This window comes from Protopterus annectens, chromosome 7.part0, assembly GCF_019279795.1.
Source record: "Protopterus annectens isolate FY-2018-M chromosome 7.part0, PAN1.0, whole genome shotgun sequence".
NCBI lineage: Eukaryota > Metazoa > Chordata > Ceratodontiformes > Protopteridae > Protopterus > Protopterus annectens.
This window is the reverse complement of record NC_056739.1, coordinates 879,118,648-879,140,006: the sequence shown is the minus strand read 5'-3', so window position 1 is coordinate 879,140,006 and position 21,359 is coordinate 879,118,648.

Genomic DNA, 21,359 nt, shown 5'->3' with positions numbered 1-21,359 from the left:
AAGCTGGTCAGACTATGAACTTTTTTCTGCGGTAGAAAGGCATGCATTTTGTGTGCGTCTAGCCTGCAACCCAGAAAAATATAGGCCCAGAGTGGGTTTGGAATCACAGATTGTCAGATGCACTAACTAATGTACATGCTTGAGGAGGATGTCCATGGACAGAGCTTAAATAAGCAGGTCATCCAAGTAAGGAAACATGTGGATTCCCTGTGTGCAGCAGTAATCGACCACTAGAGCTAGAGACATTGTAAAAACCCTTGGTGCTACAGAAAGACCAAAGGGCAAAGTAGTACACTGAAAATGCAATGATCCAGAGATGAAGCTGAGGAATTTCTTGCAAGAGGCTTGAATCTGAATGTGAAGGTAGGTATCTTTTAGGTCTAGGGATACCAGAAAGGTGTGAGGAAGGCAGGAGGTTGGGAAGAGAGAGCATTTTGAAAGTAAAAACTTTCAGGAACACATTTAGAAGACAGAGATCCACAATAGGTCTCCATTGTACTTTCTTCCTTGGTACTAGAAAGATTCTGGAATAGAAACCTTTTCCCATGAAGGACCTTGGCACTCTTTCTACGTTGCCTTGATCTAGTAAGTTCAGAATAGAAGAAATGACCAACAGAAGCTTGTTGAGAGGTGGAAGAAGCATGCCCTTTGGAGATGTATTGCTTTCATAAGACATGTCATAGCTTTCTTTGATTATAGTCAGAACCCATTTGTCTACAGTTACCATTTCCCAAAAAGAGGGAGACAAACAAAGCCTTTTGGATAGAGAAGCAGAGTGGTTGAAGACAAGGGAGAGGGAGTAGGGAAGGTATTCACAGGCTTTTGCTTCCAAAGGGAGGCCTCTCTGATTCCTTATGTGGTTTGTCTGAAATTTTTTTGGTGTTTTTCTTTGTGAGCGGACCTACGGTCCCCTCTTAAAAAAGAAACAAGACTGGTTTCTATGGTATCTAGGGACTGTCGAAAGTAGAATTTGTCTACAGTCTTTCAATGGCAGCCTATGGACAAAACAAGAGATCTTTGTCTAAGAGTGCATCTGGTATCTTAGATTTGAAGTCCTCAGGGATGGGCTGAATGCACAGCCATGCTTATCATCTGATGACGGAGTCCATGGCAGCAGCCCTGGAGGTGGCAGTCACAGCATCATAAATGCATTTTATGCTGTGTCTGGCTATTTCTGAAGCTTGAGACAGTAAGGTCTGCATTTGCTGCTTAGAATTTGCTGACTGTGGGACTGACATAACCTTTTGCAAAGACTAATACAGAGAGCAAATGCTTGGTCATTTGGGTCTAGTAGTTCACAGCTCTGAAAACTTGGATGGAGGAAGTGTAGACCTCCTTTCCCCACCTATCCAAAGCCCTACTTTCCTTGTCAGTGGGAATGGCATTAGCACGGGGGCAGCTTAAATTGTTTATCTGAGGAAACAGAGGCTGCAGCAGGGTCAGCCACATGATTCTTATATAGGTATTTAAGGTAAACAGGTACTTTATAGAACCTGTTTGGTATTTTAGGTGCTGGTGTTTGAGAATCAGGAACTGAAGGTGTTGACTGCAAGGCATCCTGGTATGCCTCTAGTACTGGAGGGACTGGAGGAGTTGGTGTGCCCATTTCCAGAAGGCTACAATATATCTTTTGTACATCAGAGATCTGCTTTGATTGCCATTCAAAGTGCACCATCTTTTGAGAGTTTCTCCAAGAGAGGCCTCATCAATGGGAGACTCTGGAGAAAGGGAGTCCCTTTCATCTGAAGAGTGCTGTGCTGGAGAAAGTACTTATGAGTAGTCATCCCCAGAATGATCAGAGTCTACATCTTGTTCCTCTTCAGAGGAAAAATCATCTTGGGTTTGTACTTGTGTGACCCGAAGTAGATGGGTAACAAAAAAAAAGAGGCTTCAGGGCCACGATGGCTTTAAATAAACCCTGGTAGAAATCGATCCATTCTTTTTCCTTGGCAGCTGTAGGGGAGGTCATAAGCCTCACTTTTGCTTTTCAGGCATGACATCAGCCTGAAGTAATCTCAGAGTTTCAGACCCTTAGAGTACCTCACAGGACCGGGAACCTCTTCCCTGACTAGGATTTCAGTGACTATGTGATCCCCTTGAAATGATTATGCATTGCATGGGGTCTCAGTAGAGGGCAACTGACAGGATATCTGACATACAGTAGGTTCTGCAACCTCAGCTGGTATGTCTGACTCAGAAATGTTAGACTACAAATCATCTTAAGATCTCTTGAGTTTCTCCTTTTGCAGAAGGGTGAGGGGTGTTGGGGATTCCTCCATCTTTGCTTGGGGCAGCTGTTCAAGCAGCTGTGTTTCAAGGAAACAGTTATGGAAGAAAAGACTTACACTACAGGTTTTTGGAAGAAACTGGCAGTTCAGGATTTGTAGTGTTCTGGGCCTAAACAAAAAAAGGCTCTTAGTGTGCAAATCCCAGTACAAGTTCTGCCTACCATATTCACACTTACCACTTGCTGCTGGCATCTAACAAAAATTTTAAACACAGTTCAAAATACAAAAAAGAAGGTTCCCCAATGGAGAACTTACTGAAAAATGAACAACTGAAGCAACAGTACCAATGACCCAGTATAGATCAGACATACGCACAATGCAAGAGTCTGAGGAACTTGCATATATGTCTACCCACATACCTCAATGCATATGAGCAAAGATCACGGGTTGGACGTACGACCCCAGGAAGGTAAAGCTTTGGTACCCCCAGCTAGACGTCAGTGGACAAAGACCCATATGCTAATACTGCAACAGTGATTTCAATCAGGACATCTACTTTTGATGCAAGCCATGGGATAACCGAGCCAAAGCTCAAATGATGAATGAGAGATCTAATGTGCAAAAGAGAAGGCAGGCTCAAATCATGTGCTTGAGAGGCAGTAAACATGTTAGACCCTCCTCACTTTCAGCCATAAGGCCATGCTAAATACTGGGGAAGTTTCAACAGAAAAAAGGCCATGCTAAATAAGAGAGAAGTATCAATAGAAAACTTGCTCAAGTGGACAGCATTCTCAACTGTCCACAAATTACAATATGTGAACAGAGCTGAAGTCTCTATTACTTATTTATTTTTTTTGAGTGGCCAGGACAAAACACTGGCACATCTGTCATCACTTTACACTGTGCTCTTTCCCCACAGAGCAGTGTCATTACTGCTGCAAACCATGCCTCATAATATGATGGCCACAAAATCACCCTGAAGGGTTGAATATTTAAAATGTCAAATTTGGGAACTTATCCATACTAAACAAGAAGACCCAGATCTGAAAGGAGACAGTGACAGAAAATAAATTGATGTAAAGGATGGGTGTGATTCCCAAGTTCAGTTAATTATGTTGTAGCATGTGCTAAGCAGGAGGCATGGGCACTTCTGAAGAAGTGTGTCCAAAAAACTGCCAAACTTTTTTTAAACACCTTTATTAAATTATCACTTAAGACACAGGCAAACGAACATTAACCATTTTAACATTTTCCACTGAAATACAACACACATCACATATATTTTCTTTGCTACTATATTCAATCCAACATTAAACATGTTTAATTCCTGCCTTCCCTTAAATTTTAGCCCTACTCCTCCTGAACATTATGCATTTATTGTTCCCACAGTTTCCATTTACTTCTATGCAATTTGCTTCGTTCCTTTTCTAAAGATCCCTCTTGCAGTTCTTATCTCTTTCATAATATTCAATAAGTCAAATACAGTTGGTGTAGACTTTGATTTCTATTTTCCAGTACTTGCTTTTTTAGCAGTCAACATAATTAAACTTAATAAGGCCTTACTATGTCTAGGCAATTCAAATCCTGCACTACAGCTCAAAAGAATAATTTCCTTCCTTAGAGCCATTTGATCATCCAATATTTTTAAGAGTACTCTGTTGGGAATTTTAAAATCTACCAATTCATTACACTCCCAGAGCATATGTTCCCAGCTTAGTCTTTCTTCTCTATCATACCTACAACATATGCTATCTACCTGAGGAAAAAGTCTTTGAAGTCTGCTTGGGGTATAAAAAATACCTACGTAAACACTTCCAAGCAAAGATCCTAAGCCTTCTAGACTTGTCTGGATACTTTGGAGCAATACATATGTCTTCCCATTGTTTTTTTTTTTTGTAAATTGCTTTCCATTCTCTCTTCCCACTCCTTTCTAACATTCTCAAATTAATTCTTATAGTTATCATGCAATATTTTATATGCTGTAATTAACCCATTTTTTAACAACTGCTTCTGTTCTACCAGAGCAGATCATTCACTTAAATTCTTCATATCCCATTCTCTTTGCCAGTACTCTGAAATCAAGCCTGGCAGGGGAGGCAGTCTGTAGTCTGCAATCCAAATGTCTTCTTGGCCTCATCACACTCTATTACCCTTCCTGCTTGAGTTATTTGCTTCCAATATCTTGGTTCCTTTCCCCAAATTTCTCCAGTAAATTGCAACTCCCTCTTGCCTATTTTCTATACCCCAATTTGAAGTCATCCTTAATGGCAAAATCTCCTTTCTCCATTCTCATACTGTCTTAGGTCTTAGAGAATCCTTTCTGCTACTTTATGGATATAATATTCTGTAGGATGGTTGTTATTATTCTTAAGGATCTGCATCCCTAATCCCACTCTCTTGATTTCTTAAACTTCCTCCTTGCTTCATCATCATCCCTTTCCACTTTGAATTATACCTTCTGCTTGCAATAGGGGTAGGAGCCTTAAATATGTAGCTCTAAAATATCCCTTCGAATCAGGTAAGCCTAAACCACTTTGTTCTCTTGGAAGGATCAATATATCCCATTTAGCTCTCATCTTCTTTCTCTCCCAGATAAATTCCTTCAAATCTTTATTATTTCCCAAAACTTCTCCTGGGGTTAATAAAAGTTTGCTTGTATCTGCTACCGATATCCATAAAGAAGAGTTTCCAGTTTCTCAATTTTTATATTATCTTTTGTTTAGTCTCTTCCCACATATCCTTAGCTGCCATAACAGAAGCGTTTTTAATCCATACTCCTAAATACTTCATGTTATGTCCCCATAAATATAGGTATTGCTGAAAAATTCATGTGTGGGTACATAATTTATAGTTATAGCCTTTGTTTTATCTTTAATTTTATATTCCAAAAAGACCTGAAACTGTCAAAATGGTCCATAAAAATGACATGCCCTTTTCTGGATTTATTAGGTACAAAATATCATCTGCAAAAAAAAGCCAATTTTTCTTGATTACGACACCAATTATATCCTTGTATTTGAGTCCTTTATTTTCTTTGCCAATGGCTCTAAACATAAAGCAAACAAAGAGGACACCCCAGCCTGCTTCAATTGAAACACAGCTTTATCTGAGGAAACCTACAATTTTAATTCTTGCCTCTGATCCTTCATATACCTTTCTAATTAACCTTATAATGCATCAAGAAATGAAATAATTACAATGCTCTACTCATAAAATCTCAGCTTCCTCTGTCACTTTCTCTCCATCAAGACCCACCAACAGTGGTATTTTCATACATTCTGCTTCTCTCTGGATCATCGTTCTATTAATATTTCAAATGTCTGTCTACCCTCCACAAACCCACACTGATGCATATCCATCAATTTTGGCAATACCTTCGCCATTCTTTTAGCTAGTATAGACATGGACACTTTATATTCATGGTTTAAAATTGAAATGGGTCTATTTAAAGTGGAGTCTGAAGGGTCGTTGCCATCTTTAGGTAACTCGGCCACTACAGCCTTTATCCAAAATGTTGAGCTTCCCTCCTTTTAAAATACAAAATATTCCCAATCGTCATCACTTTCTTCCAAATTTTTACAGGAATACCATCTGTTCCTGGAAACTTTCCTACAGATTGATTATGCATCACTGTTTTTATCTCATCACCTCCTGTCTTAATGGTTAGTTGCTGAGCCTAGACTACCTCTAACCTTGGCAAAATTAACTCTTCCATAAATATTTCACTTGTACTCTTTCCTGATATCCACATTTCTCTGCTTTATACAAATTTCCATAAATTTTCCAGGAATGTCTCAAACATCTACAGGATCATTGGTTACTTTCCTTGTTATACGTTCCCTAACTCAGGTGACAACCCTTTCAATGTTTTGTTTCCTAAGTTGTTGTGCTAATGCTTCTGTGCTCTGGAGTTATCAACAATAGTTGTTTAACAGCACTCTTTCTAAACTTATGCATATTACTCTGATACACCCTTATTTTCTCTTCAGCATTCTGCATTTGCTCCTCCTCTTGTTCTGTCAGATTTCTCATACTATGCAATACTTTAACCTTTATTGGACCCTCTAAGTAATTTCTATTACTTCTTAACCATGTCTCTCTTTGTTTTTACCCTGTTTTTAAACTCCATTTTCATTTTAGCCCAGTCACTAGCTAGAACATCTGAAGACATTTCTCTATTCCTTAACGCCTGATGGGTAATTCCCATTATCCATTCCTTAAATTCATCTCTTAACAGGTAGGTGGGAAAATGTCAGAATCTTCATTACCCTGCACTGCATCTTAGTTTTTATTTGTGCATGATCTAAACAGTTATTGGATGTGTGTTGAAGCTTTCAGCTAAATGCACATGAACCTGTGAAATAATTTCCATATATTCTAGCCCAGTTATTGTACCTTGGGGAATAATATATAAATTCTATCAGAGTTCCTAATACTGAATTCACATCTTCCATGCCAAACATTTTCATAAATTTCTTAAGAGATCTACCCACATTTTGTTATATTGTCCCTTCTAGGCCCCCCCAGATACACCCGCACTAAAGCAAATCGAATTCCAGTCCCCTCCTATAAATAATCCCTGCTAAAAGCGGATTTCTCCCCAGATTTTATCATTTTGGTGGATTATAAATACATGCCAATTTAAGCCCCCCTTGCCAATTGCTTCTTACTACCAGAAATCAACCATTTTTGTCTTTTGTTTCCCCTCATCTATCACTACTGGAGCCTCTAACAATTTATTACTGCCCTTTTCTTCTGTCCCTGATAGTCTGCTGAATAACCTCTCAAATCTTGTCTTTGTCAAATTCACATGCTCGTTTCTTTCCAAATGTCTCCTGGAGCATTTCTATTTGCACTCTGCATTTCTTAATATAATTTTCTTCCCTTTTTATTTGTACCTGTAAGGCCATTCATATTCCAGGTACTACAGACATCGTGATAAAAAGCTACAGTTCCCACCTATTATACATGGCAGTATTTTGAATGTGCATTTCCAGCTTTTGTGTTGCATACATATACTACTGTTTGGCAGGCTAATCTTTTGTACAGTTGTTTCTTCTTATCTCTATTTGCACCTGTCACTTTTTTCAAGACTTTTTGTTTTAATGAAAACCCACAAACAAAACACTAAATACAAACACTCCAGCCTCTATTAACTTGTAACAAACACACAAAACTATGTACATCTTCAAAACATGAAGTTTAATCCAGAAGGGAACAAATGCCCAAATTAATGGCAGCACCTACAGGCACTGCCTAACCTAAAAAAGGAAGTTATGTACTCACCATAACATTCCATTTGTGTTGTCCATTTTTATTCTTCCTCAAGCAATGGATTTGGATCCAAATCTCAGTTCCAAATCGGCCACTTTCTACAGATTCTAGGATCCAAATCTTGAGCTCCTCCCTTATCCATAATGCCCCTGTCCCCCACATCACCTTTGATTGAGTTTGTTGCTAATATATACATATAGTACAATAATAATGCTGTGACAGGAAAGCAACAGTGAAAGATCAGGATCTCAAACAGGAACTATGGTTCCTAACAACACTTCTGTTAGATCTCTCCCAATAAGGAGGATGGAGAAGGGGGGGGGGGGAGGAGGGAGGGGAAGTTGAGGAAGAATGAAAACAGACAACACAGATGATTATGGTGAGTACATAACTTCTTTATCTGATGTTAGCATTTTCATTCATTCCTCAGCCAATGGGGTAGAGTCCCTAACTACAGAAATTTGGGTGGCCCTCATGGAAGGATGTTCAGAGCACCATAAAACCAAAGGCAACTCTATTCCTGGAAAAGTTATCTAATTTGTATTGCACAATAAAGGTATGTGTATTTGACCAACAGGCAGCTATGCAAATATAATCAATACAGGCTCTAGACTAAAAATCTGCTGAAGTAGACATTGACCTGGTTCAATGTGCCTTCAATTGTCTAGATAATGCAATACCTTTAGAAAACAAAACATAGGAAATGCAATCTGATATCCATCTGGCCTAAGTGGTCTTAGAAATTGGCCTTCCCATTCTTATTTTAGAAAAGGAAACAAATAGCTGATCAAATTTTCTGAATGCTTTTGTTCTGTTTATGTAAAAATGTGTCTAGGTACATTCACCTTAATTTTCAAAATTATGGGAAAAAATGGTAGATTGAGGAACTGATACTATTCTTAGACACAACTTTTGGCTAAGAGGAGAATTTGTATGTAAAGTGACTCTACCTTTGCGAAAGGTCAAATATGGTGGTTTAGAAGATAGTGCTTGTAATTCTGAGCAGAGATTATAGCCACCAAAAACAGTTTTCCAAGAGAAATTTTAGAGCCATCTTGGCTGATAGTTCAAAAGGAGAATGTACTAGGGTTTGTAAAACCATGGCGAGATCTCAGGGTGGAGTGGGGTCTTTTATTGGAGGTCTGAGTAAGAAACTACCACTAATAAAAGCTTTACACAATTTAAACAATGCCAAAGAGGAAGCAATATCATCTGTGTAGTGACTAGAGATAGCTTCCAGTTGAACTTTAATAGTAGAGAAACTTGCTCCATCCTGGAAAACTGAAGTCTAGTGCAGCTGTGATTGAGTGGCGAAAGGATCTAATTGTTTCTGATGAGCACAAATAGTGAATCTCTTCCATTTACTTTTGCTTAGCTTTCTAGTGGAAGACAGCAAAATTTTATGAACTGGAGAAGAAATCCTGGAATTTCTAGCCATCATTGGAATTGGAGAAACCATGCAGTCAAGTTTGAGGCCTACAAGATCTGGGCGAATCTGTCCTGAAGCGTGACATAGGGGATCTGGACTGGGATCCAGCATCCAGTGAGTATGTAAGAGGTGAGACCAAAGGAAGGGGAAACATACCTATTGAGGCCAAAAGGCAGCAAAGAGGATCAATCTTCTCTTCAACCGTTGAGCTTTCTGAAGAAATTTGGGAATGAGAAGTAGGGGAGGATAAGCATAAAGGAGACCAGAGGTCCAAACATGAACTAGGGCATCTCTCGTTGACTGCCCCTGAGGAGGGATCAGGGTAAAGAATCTGCTGCATTTGGTGATGCAAATAGGTCAAAGCAAGGTTGACCCCACTTGTGGAAGATCATGTTTGCCACTGACAGAGAGCACTTGTGAGGTATGAAGATGGTCCTGCTGAGACTGTCTGCTAGAATATTGGACTTCCCCGGTATGTACTTTATTACTAGGAAGTGTTTGAAAGAGATCACACATTGCCAAACTTTCACTGCTTCTCGACAAATGGGGGCAAGATCTGGATCCCCCCAATTGATTTAACAGACTACTGACATGTCCACATATACTGCAATGCTTCGTAGATACAGAAATCTCTGAAAGGCCTGCAAAGATAGAAGCACCGCTCTCATCTCTAGAACCCTGATATGCAGATTGGTTCTCTACACCGACCACATGCCTTGGACCGTCTGTGCCAAGACATACCCCCCCTCCAACTTGGAGGCATCCATGGACAATGTGGTGCTGGTTGGGAGGAAGGGTAAATGGATGCCCTTTCCCGATTTCTTCTGAGTAGACCCACTAAAGAAGAGAATTGTTGCACACTCAAGACAATTTTATGGGATGACTCGAGGGGTAGTGATGACCATTGCACTGCCAGAGTCCATTGGAAGATTCTCATATTTAAGCGAGCTGTTGGAATCAAGATTATAGTGACAGCCATCAAACCTACTGCTTTGAGGACCAATCTTGCTGTGGGTGTTGGAATGGCAAGAACTTGCCTAATGTATGTTCAAGGTTAGAATTCTGTTCTGAGGCAGGAACATTAGACAACTGACTGACATGAACTGGGTGCAGATGAGATTTTTACATACTGATTGTGAATTCCAGTGTCAGTGCTAGCTGAAGCAAATAATCTCTGGGTTTTATCAGGAGATGCCTGGTCGGCATGGACAGAAGCCAGTCATCTAAACAGGAAGCACTCTGAATCCAAGCAGTCTCAGGTGAGCTGCTACCACTGCCATACATTTGGTGAACACCCTGGGGACTGTGGTGAGACTAAAGGGCAAGACTCTGAATGGCTCCCAGCCAGAAGTGGAGAAACCTTTGTGAAAGACTGTTCATTTTGATGGGATAGTACGCATTTCAAAGGTACACAGATCACAAGCAGTCATCCTTTTGGAGAAAAGGTGGAATGTACTGGACCATAACCATCTGGAATTTGGAGTTCTTTATGAATTGGTTGAGGTAAGTTAGGTCTGGTCTTTTTTGACACTAAAAGGAACCTAGAGCAAATTCCGTATCCTGTTTGGTCTGGTCAGACCTTCTGGATGACTCTTATCTAGCACCTTTGCAATTTCCTAAGCTATTAATATGGAACATCAGGGAGAATTTTCTTTGGTTTCACTGGAAGTTGTAAAAAGGGAATGAAGTAAAATATCCTCTGGATATGATCTTTTACACCCAAAGTTCGTTTGTGATGCCTACCAGACATCTTGGTGCAAGGATAGGCACCTCAGACTCCCTCCAGAGGAGGACAGTTGGGCAATCTCTCAGGAGTGCTAGAAGGACCTGTCTGACAAAGAATCTTGAGATCTTTGATCTCTGGACTCCCTCTGCTCTGTGGACAGCATCTACCATTATAATTATTTCCCCCTCTGCCTCTGGGGAAAATTCTCCATGTGACTACTGGAAAAGACCTTGAGACTTCTTGAAACATTTTCTTACCCACCATGCTGGTTCCCAGAAAAAAGGTCTCTGTGGAGAATACTAATTCTAACTGCAGACAAGGTTTTTCTGTCTTGTTCACTTAGGGAGAGAGTGTCTCTTTCACTGTTGGGCCAAACAATAATGATCCATCAAAAGGAGCTTTGACGAATGACACCTTGAAAGGTTCAGCAATGTCACAACCACATCCAGGCATGTCTCCTTATGGTTATGCCTGAACTGGCCACCCTTGAAGTACCCTCTACGGCGTGCGAGATTAACCTCATGGATGCATTATGGATGGATTGTAGGGTTGCCATTCTCGAGGAAAAGGTTTTCTGTTCCTCTGCAGGCATGGTCCCTGGGACAGAATTAGAAAGTTCCTTTAGAAAGTCCCTCTGCAATCTCGTGAAGTGTGCCGGGTAATTCAGTGATTGCAATGCAAAGGTCACTGATGTGTAGACCTTCTTCCGAAACCTGTCCAAAGCCCTAGACTCCCTGTTAGGGGGATGGTAAGTGGAGATCTGTTCTGCTAGCTCCTTCTCAGTGGCTGCCAGAACAACCATGGTATCTATGAGAATTCCTTTCGTCCAATGTTGTCTATCTGTGGGGACATTAAGAATTTGATCAGGTTGCTTAGGAATAGGTTCGACAGCGTTTGGTTTCTTCCACGGCCTGTGGGAGACTAGATCAATAAGCTCATCCGCTGAGGGGGGGGGGATAACCCAAGATGTGGATGGGCCAGATCTGAAGCCTTCCAAAAACACACATTCCTTCTGGGAAGGGTTTTGGACAGACCAACTATCTTTCTGGCAAAGGATCTCTGTGAGGAATCCAAGTGCCTCCTCTTGCACGTTCTCTTATGGGAAACCTCCTCAGTGGGCTGTTCTGGGCAGGTATCAGAACAGATTAGGAGCTCCGTAGCTGGGACTATTTGGAAGCTCTTCTGGGCTGGCTGTCCCTGAACTGGAGGATGTGAAGGCTCAGATGCAGGATGCAGAGAGTGGGTAGGGTACATCTCCAATGACGGGAGAGTAGAGACTGTTCTCAGTTGACAGAAGACCCTCTCCACCACCTTGAAGACAGAGGGACCCAGAGAAATCAAGGGCAATCTCTCCAGAGCCGTGACTCTTGGAGCAGACAACCTCCAAGTCCACCCAATCCCACACCAAGAGGTAGGAGTCAGACCCGAGCTGTCAAATGCCAAGGCTCTGAAAACTTCAGTCAAAAACAACCCCTCAGAACTGGTGCCAATGATTTGGCTCAGAGATCTGGCACCAATGATTTGGCTCAGAGATCTGTCGTGCTCCAACAGGGTCAGAGACAATTGGGTCAGGGAAGTAGTCAAGAGTCGAAATAGGAAACATTGTCAGATCTGATGCGTCAACTCTCAGAACCCTCAGATCTATGGACTTTGAAACGGGTGGTCAGACTGGAGGAGGAGTAATCACTGGAAGAAGGTAGGTTGATGGCTCATGGATAAGAAAGGGTATGGAGCTGGTAAACCCCCATCTGGATTTGCATTCTGAGGAATCTCCTCACCTTCCTATCCACCTCTGCTTCAGAAAGACTATGGAAGGACCTAACAGAAGATGAAGTGGAGGGTGGCCTGGAGGACTTCTTTGGAGTTTCTTGCAGAAAAGATGGCCTCAGCGGCACTCATTCTAGTGAGAATCTAGGAACATGGGGATAAGGGGACAGAGCCAAGGACTGCATCAGATCTGATAATTTTGATATCTTCTTTGGAGGTTCTGAAGTAGATGATCGAGGAGTAGTCTGGAAAGGAGTGCCCTTGTCTCATACTCAAAGCCTACACGCTTATAAAAATGCCTGTTTACAGTTTAAGTCAAAGGCAGTAATCTACAGATTCACCCTTGTAAAACAGAGAAAATCTAAATTCTACATATAATATAGTCAGCGTACATTTACACCCCACCCCAGTAGCCCAAGATCACAGCATTTGAACATTAAACTTGTTTTTGGTCCAGCATTTTTTCTCGTTATACTGTAAAATCTATATTTCTTACAGGCAAAAAAAATAACTTGTTTACTGTTATATCTTCAACCCATACAACAGTCACTGAAAAAAAAACCTCCCACCACCTTTTTAAAGATCCCCGACTGCACAAAACTCTTTTACTGTATAGCATGTAGTTTACATCATGAAATGTTTTATACAAATACTAATAAGAACAAACATTTTTACTTACAGTTAGTTCCCCCTTTTAGTGCCCTTCTAGATAGTGATATAAAGGGGGTATATGTTTTACAGTTAGCCCACAAGTTTAACAGTCAACAAGCCAGGTTTTTCAGCCACTTTTTCTTGCCAAACTATTTTCACAAATGCGATAAGATCAGTGGTAGCGAACCTTTTGCGCTCGGTGTGTCAAAAATTCAGAAAATGCCTATCTTGACTCTGCTGGCATGTCACCCCCCCCAGAAAAAAAGAGAAACAATTCTTTACATATTCATTTATTTAAAAAAATACAGTCCAGTCATGTGTGCTGCTATGTATTATAAAAGTAAAAGAAAAGTCAGTGACATACAACACAGAAAACAATATGTGCACTGATATTGAGCTTAAAATAGTGCACCAAAAAATTACCCTACCTTTAATAGTAATTTTGAATTGAACTGAAAAAATATGGAACACATTGCATTTGAATTGATTAACATCAGTTAATGACTTTTTTGTTTCCGAGTTTTAATAGATAAGTGCAGGGTCACATATTTCTTGTTTTTTTTGTTCATTCAGTTTCTTTGGTAATTCAGGTATTGGTGAATGCTGGTGTGTCACCCAAAACATCAGGGCGTGTCACCTTTGACACGTGTGTCATAGGTTTGCTATCACTGGATAAGATGCATTATAGTCTTCAATTTATTCACTAACTTCAGAGTTGCTGGTCTTCTTGTTCACTTCCATCTTCCAATGCCACACCTTTGGTTCAAGTCCAAGGTACTGCTGATTCTTCTAGTAAACTCCTGTACTTTCTCGGTCTTAGGCATTTTCCTTTTGAACACTGGAAAAGGTTTCACTGGGAAAGTCGAAAGCTTACTGTCAGAAGAATAAAAAGATGAGTCCCCTTCTGCTTGGTGACTCACTTTTGGATGCATCATTTTTTTCCTCCTTAGTCTGCTCTGAGTCAAAAATGACTTTGACCCTCCAAGCTGGATAGAGCAGCTTAAACCTCACACCCATTTCTCGACATTCCCTGACTGCTGGGATACATTTGCTTCTCTTTTGCCTGGTGCACAGTGAATAATCACTTTGTACAAATACTTTGCCTGTTCTTAATACTTTGTCCTTCTGCCACAGTTTTGTCAGGATCAACTCTTTGTACTGGTATAATTGCATCTTTACTAACAAGGTCTTAGCTGCTTCCTCATGGCCAGGTTTGGAGCATACACTCAATGAGCCTTTTCAATTAATAAATTCTAATGTGGAACACCAGTCCAGCTGCTTATTTGTGCTGCCATAAAATTAATATAGTCTGTTCCAATTACTCTAGTACAGCAGAAAATCTCAGTTTTTTCTCTGCGCGCTATTTTCTTTTTTTTAAATAGTTCTTGAGAAACCTCATATTCAGCCAACTTTTTCATCATGTCAGCCTCTGATTTTTGCAATTTTATCAGTTCATCTGAATAGCTAGTTAAATATTCTATTTTTCCACCATTTTGTTGTTTGAACTGATAGACCCCTTCAATGTTTCATTTATTTTAATCACCTGACAGTACAGCTGAGTTATATTTTCTTCTAAATTATTGGAAGCCATCTCTTGACCCAAAGTTGACGCTTGAACTGCTTTTTGCTTAATAGCTGCAGAATACTTCCCAGTGTTTTATCTTTACCCTTTCTGGCTGATTTTCTTTCAGGTTTTCCAAATTTCATTTTTTCCTGGAATCCAGGTAATGCATTTACTAGCCAGTAACTGAAATTTACCAAAAATGTTTTCAATAGCACTTTTTGTCAGTTTCTGTTTTCACACTGGGAGAGCTGAATTTATGCTGTTGATCTGCATGCAGCCATCTTGGAAATCAAAGAACTGACAAACTTTAGTCAGAAACAGAAGATACCCAGATGTACAGCAGAAGATGTGGGCTCACAATATCTTATCAATGGTTTTGAAAACCAACAAAACTTTTGAAAACAGTTCTTAGGTTAATCAACGCCAACTTTTTCCTTTGGATGAAATGGTAATCCAAGGCCCTATCAGTCTGAATTGGTGGTTACCTCAGGTGGATGTAAAAGATCCCAGACACTTTTTGGAGTGAGTGAAGTTCCCCAGTGCCTTGGTCAAATTTCCCTTAGTATGAACACCACTTTGGTCTCCCCTGAAAACAGGGCACTGGTCTAGTGGAACTAACCTTATCAAGAGTGCAAATATAAATAAAAAAAAAATACTTGGAACACAATAAAGATAAGTATAAAAACAAGGGATATGGATCTGTATGGCTGAAGTATTACATCATTTTAAACCACCAAGTTAACAGTTTTGTCCATCACAGGGTAATCAAAGGCTTGAAAAACACAACTACTGTATACAGCCACTGATCTTGCAGTGTTTCACATTTCAGCAGGTTTTTCCCAGGGACTGTGGACTTAACACTTAAGGAGATTTCATCATCCTCCAATTATAAACAAAAGTTATGTGCTTACTATAAGGGAATGTCTTCATGATCTACAGACTGCAATGGTAGCACTGGTGACTGCAGTCTGTCTGATTTTGGCATCTTTTGGAAGCTCTCCTAAGCTAAAGCTCCAACCATGCAACTCTCTCCCTTCTACCGCCATACTGATTTTGACAGCTTACAAAAGATAATGCAAAAGGATATTGCAAATTTATGCTATACAACTTTAAAACAGAAGTTTCAGACTAAGTTTATCCCTGTATGCCTCTGTTGTATCCATAAGACCAGTGTGGAAGTGATAGGGAACAAAGAATGGGAAAGATGGGTACATTTGTTGCATGTACACACACACAGATCATGAAGATCCATTGTTATGGTAGTTACACAATTGTTGTATCTTATGTGATCCGGCCTATACACTGCAATGGTGGGACCGAGTCTTCAGCAGTGCAGCTTGGATGCATCATGAGAGAAGCACACAGAAAATGATGGCCCAGAAGGGAGACCTGGACTTTGATATCATATCCAGCTTAAAGTGTCTTGTAACAGTGTGCAATGAAGCCAAAGTAACAGCAGTACATACATCATTCACATTTTTGAAATAAGCTGAAGACTGTCACTGACCTTTAAGAGTGAGATCTGGTTTTACCAGTAAGAGCTTTCTAGCCAGATGATTTAAGAGGTAATACACTCAAGACCAACCACTGGGACACTGTACCTTTAGGAAACTTCTGAGCAAGTTAGTGGGTGCAAAAGAAATGAGTGTTATTTAGGTAAAATTTTAACTGCTTGTGAACATCTAGGAAAAGTCATGAATTCTCTTTGCTGGTAAATTGCAGAAAGAACACTGGAAGCTTTACAGACTGATTAAAGCTACCTGTAGCATGAAACCTATATTAGTTCTTAAATTACTCTGCCATTGCGGAGGACTATTAATAGATGATGGTATGAAGCAGCATGTAGTTCTGAAACTGGCTGAAGTAATGACCGCTAAAAACAATGTCTTCTAAGATATATGTCTGAGACCTACTTTGGCAGCTGGTTCAAAGGGGAAAGCAAGCGAGTTTTCCTAAAATAAAAATTAAGATCCCAGGGGGAGTAAGAACCTTAAAGGAAGATATTAGCATGAAAGTACACTTCAAAAATGCCTTACAAACCTTTTGAGGAGCTAATGAAGGGTGACTAAACTCTTAATAGAAGATGGAAACAGCAGAAATAAGAACCTTTACAGTATGAAAAATGGAGCTCTTATTAAAAGATTTGACTAGAAACTGGAGTACTGCAGAAGTAGGCACCTTTCTTGATTTGTGTTCAATGTGGAGAACGTCCATCATTTGACCTTCTGGTGGATGGTTTCTGCAGTGCAGTTAAGCTCTGGACCACTCTAGAAGTAAGATGGGTCCCTGGCCATTAGCAAAACTGAATGAACAATGCAGTTAACTTGAGGGCTAGAATGAGTGAGACTTGGCAGACAGGTGACAGGACGACTGATGGAAGCTGCAAAAAGATATCTCCTAAAGAGATAAGGGCGTAGAATGACTTCGGCCTTGCACAGTTTCATTTTCTGAATGTACTTCATTATGAGTGGAAAGGGGGAAATGCGTAAAGCGGCCTGAGAGGCCAACTGACTACAACATCCATGGTGGTCTGCTTCCCCTTTTTTCTAGAAACATATTAATTGAAGTATCACATTTTAAATAATGACACACACAATGAGAAATGAAACCACGAAAACATCTCCATTGTTAATGGCATGCACGAATACTGCATTAGAATAGCATTTCCATTGTTAGACTCATGTAGTATACATGCTTTTTAACAATTTTCATTCATTGCAACCTTACATACATTGCTCAATTCCTGCCTTCCTTTAAACCACATTTCTTATTAATAGTCTGCATATCTTGTTCCTACAAATTCCATTTATTTCAATGCAATTTACACCTTTCCTTTTCTGAAGATCTCACATCTCCTTCTATCTTAATGTCCAATACTTTACAGTTGGTTAGACTTTGATTTCCATTTCCTAATGTATATATTTTTGGCAAACAAATGGCATTAACTCAGTACAGCCTTTGTATGTTTATGCAGTTCAGATTAAATATTTGAGCTCAAAAAATTCACTTTTGCAGTTATAACCCTTTACTCACCCAAGTGTGTAGGGAAGAAGACTGCCAACTTGTTACATTCCAAAAAAACTGTTCCCAATTACTTCTTTACCAATTCCTATCAGACCTCTCAGCATCTGCTACTTACCCAAGTATCCTCCATTTATGGTATAAAATAAAATCTATGCAAATACTTCCATGCAAAAATCAAAAACTTTTCTGACTTTGTTTCATAGCGAGAGGCATAAAAATGTCCTCCCTTTGAAATTACCTTTCCATTATCTTTTCCTTGACTTTTCTAACCTGCTCTGATTTTTTTATAGTTATCCTGGAATATTGTATGCACCCTACTAATTATCCCTTTTTTATCATCAGTTTATATTTTACATGCAACTAAAAGCTCTACCAGAGCTGGTCTTTCATGCAGTACTCCCCCTATCCATTTCTCACTGCATATACTCTTAACAGTCACAGGTAGGGTAGGCAAGGACTAATATGCAGTCCAAGCTTCTGCTGAGCTTTTTCCTACTGTATTACCTTTCTCTTTCTAAATATTTGTCCCAAATACCATGGTTTCTTTGCAAATTTCCTGCAGCAAACTCCAAATCCCTCTTGCATATTTTCTACACACCTGCCTGCAGTCATCTCTATTGGTAAAAATCTCCTTTCTCCACTCTTGTTGGCTTAGTTCTTACAATACTTTCTGCAACTTTATGAATATGAAATTCTGTATGGTTGTTACTCTACCTAAGGACCTGTAGTATCCAGAAGCCTACACTCTCTTTCATGATCCCTCCAATTTCATCTTTCCACTTTGATTTACAACTTGCTGCTTGAATTATGTACATTAGTTTTAAATGTGTAACTCTACACTATCCCATCAAATCAGGTAATCCTAAATCACCTTGCTCTATTACAAGAATCAAATTACTGCACTAAACCACTAACCTCTCCTCAACTCAAATAAATTCCTTCAACTTTTTATTACTTTTCTACACTTCTTGGTGACTGATAAAATGCACCAGACCTATACATAAAACTAAAGGGACTAAAAACATTTTCACTGCTTATTTATGATCCTTAATCAAGAGCTTTCAGTATCTTAATTTTTATTTACCTTTTGTTTAATCTCTTCTCACACATCCTTTACAGCTATATCAGAATCCTTTTAGATCCATAAATCTAAACACATCATCTTATCATGTCTTCATATATATGAGAATTGCTAACCCAATTATTGTGAGGGTACATAGCTTACTGGTATAGCCTTTGTTTTAGCTTCATTTATTTTATATCCTGAAAAGACTTGAAATTGTCTCAAAATGTTCCATAATACCAAAATGTACTTTTCTGGATTTATAAAGTACAAAATATCATCTACAAATAAAACAAACGTTTCTTGATTATAATACTAGTTATTTCCTTGAATTTGGCAGTCTTGCATTTTCACTGCTAATGGCTCTCAACATAAAGCAAACAAAGGAGAAAGAGGGCACCCTTTTTGGTTCCTCTGTTCAAGCACATCTTTTCAGAGAGGACCCGCCTCCCACCATAATTCTTGCCTCTGATCTTTCAAATATCCTCCTTATTAACCCTATTATTCTATCAGGGAAAACTGAATGCTACCACTAAGCTACTCATGAAATCCCAGCTCACTCTTTTGAATGTTTTCTCTGCATAAAGACCTTCCAATAGCAGTGGCATTTTTATACAGTCCACTCCCCTCTGGATCATCATTGTTTTAGTAGTTATTATATGTTTAGCTCCCCTCCACAACACACACAGATCCATAGTTATCAATTTTTGGTAACACTTTTGCTTTTCTCTTAATATGAAGGCACACTTCATAACCCTTGCTTAAAACTGTAATGACTCAATATGAAGCTGTGTCTGAAGTGTCTTTACTCTCTTTCCGTAATGCAGCCAGAAGAGATTTTTTCCATGTTTGCACTCACCCCACTTTAACATACTGTTAAATAAAACTGTGTAAAAATGTAGCACTTTCTTCCACCCTAACTAAAATGTTTTTACAGGAATACAATCTTTTCCTATAAACCTCCTATTTGATTAATTATACATCACTGTTTTTAACTAATCTTTTTTCTATGTTTAGCTATCAACTGTTGATCCTCATCTTCTTCTAACCTTGGCATAATTAAGACTTTCATGAATATTTCCACGTATGCTTTTCTTGGTTCACCCATTGCTCTTCATTAAATAGATTTTCATAAAATTTACAAACTGTCTTCAATACCTCTATAGATTTTTATTTTGCCACACATTTATAGGATGTTATTTTTTTTACCATGGGCTATCTGGGTTTTAACCCTTTCTCCTTTCAGTTGCTGAAATAGTAGTTCTAATGTTTTTTTTTATATGGAGTTACCAAAAACACCTGCATAATAGCAACCTTTCTAAATTCATATTATCCAAATACTGCCATATTTGCCTTTAGCATGCTACAGTCACTTTTCTTCTTTTTCTGTGAGATCCCCCTGCTTTAGCAAAACTTTAACCATTGTCAACCCATCTAAATAATCCCCATTACATCTTTCACATATATCTCTCTCATATTTCTAACATGTTTTAAACTCAGTTTTCATTTTAGCCCACTGACTAGCTATCCTTCCTGAAGTAATTTCTGTCATAACTCTCTAATCATTTCCACTACATACTCCTTAAGTTGTTTTTGAGCAGGTAAGCAGGAAAACACTAGTCTCTCACTAACTCCAATGCCCTGTACCTTTATCTTAGCTTGCATTGGTGCATGATCTGAGTTAGTTATTGGAAGTGTTTCAATTAAATACAAATGCTCCCATAAAATATAATTTCTACCAAGACTAGCTCACTTATTGTATCCTGGGGAAAATATAAAATCAGTTTAAGTTCAAGCTACTGAATTCACATCTTCCAAATGAAATATTCTCATGTACTTCTTCAGAACTACCTCTTGTTAAACTTCCCTTCCAGGCCCACTGATTCATCCTCACTATTGAAAATTTGGTTCCAGTCTCCACTGAAAAACACTCCCTGCTGCTTATTTCTCACATTATTCTCTTAAATTCCATAACAGTAGTTTGAGGGGGCATAAAACACATGACACCAGAAACCTCTCTCTCTGCCAATAAGCCCTTACTGCCACAAATATACCATTGTGTTCCCCTCTTCTATCACTACTGCAGCCCCTCTCATAATTAGTGTTAACTCCTTTGTTTCTGATACTCTGCTGAATATCCACACTGAAACCTGTGAATATGTCAACTTCAAATATTCATTTCTATTCAAATGTTTCCCCTATAACACTACGTGCAAATTACACTTCTTAATATAATTCAATACATTTCATTTTCTCTACATACCTTTAAGACCATTTACATTTCATGATAAAACTGTAAGAACTGTTATTGTGATTATAAGTTATTAATTCCACCTATTATACACAATAGCTTTTTTGAATGTACATTTCCAACATTCAGCTTACATGTAGATGTTTCGTAGACTAATTTCTTATGCAGCTACTGCTTCTCATCTCTATTTGAGCCCAAATCATATTTTTTTCAATAAAAACTAACAGAAAACTAAACAGATTTTCCAAATACCCCATCTGCTTTTAACTTAGAGCAGACATATAAAACTATATGGATACTCAAAAAAAAAAGGGTTGACCTGTTCAGATAGGAGCAGTTACCCCAAACTGATGTGTGCACTCACAGGTATCACCTATTCTAA